We start from the raw sequence: 912 nt of genomic DNA, 5'->3' as shown, positions 1-912 counted from the left end.
CCCACTTCAGCTTCACATTCATCCTATCGTACTTCATTTCATTGCAATTATTACAGTCCCCTCCATGCATCACCAAATAACCAATGGATACACCCCGCAGGCCCGCCCCTCCCACTCCCCACCCCCGGCTGTCAGCAAACAGATCCTCTCTCTCACAGAGTCCCGTGTCCCCAGCCACTCCATCTGTCCACGCCATCATCTCTGTCTCCACACCTGGAGTCACTGTATCTCTGGGTAGGGTCTGTCTCTCCGTGCTGCTCACTTGATTGTCCCAGGGATCAATCAATCTCCTCCTTTTGCCAAAAAAAAACAAAAAACAAAAAACAAAATCTGCCTCTACATTTCCAACCCTAACAGTCAGTACTGGCGGCAGGTATTCACTGTTGTACCACAAGAGTCTTATCCCCATTTCCTTTTGTAAGCCCAGTCTCAACAGTTTGGAAATTATTCAGTGGAGGTTCTGCCTATCCCTGCCCCACCTGGAACTAGGCTACCTCTTGAAAGCATGCAAGACAGTCACTTCTAACATTTATAGCCGCCCCCCCCCCCACCGCCGCCTATTTGGGGTCTAGCCAGTTTCCAGCCCCTCCACCCCCAAGGTATTCCAGTCAGTTATAGGCTGAAGATGGGCTTACATGTTTTCTGTTGTGACGTTTTTGGCTATTACCCGCTCCCCCAAGTGTCTATTTCACAATGGAGACCAAGATTCAAAAGACCAAGCATCCTAACATTATTCCCCTCTTTTCCCCTTTCAAGCCATTCCTCAATCCCTGTATCCTGAAGCCCAGTTATTCCAAAGTTGTGCATACTCATCATTAACCTCTGTCCCATCTAGCCGTGCGAGCCTGCCCAAACTTTCTCCTGTGCGCCTTGTTCTTCTTTTGCCCCGCCCCCTTCTTATGTATTGCCAGG

This window comes from Chrysochloris asiatica, unplaced genomic scaffold (genome assembly GCF_000296735.1).
Source record: "Chrysochloris asiatica unplaced genomic scaffold, ChrAsi1.0 scaffold00147, whole genome shotgun sequence".
Taxonomy (NCBI): Eukaryota; Metazoa; Chordata; class Mammalia; order Afrosoricida; family Chrysochloridae; genus Chrysochloris; species Chrysochloris asiatica.
This window is presented reverse-complemented; position numbering follows the sequence as displayed.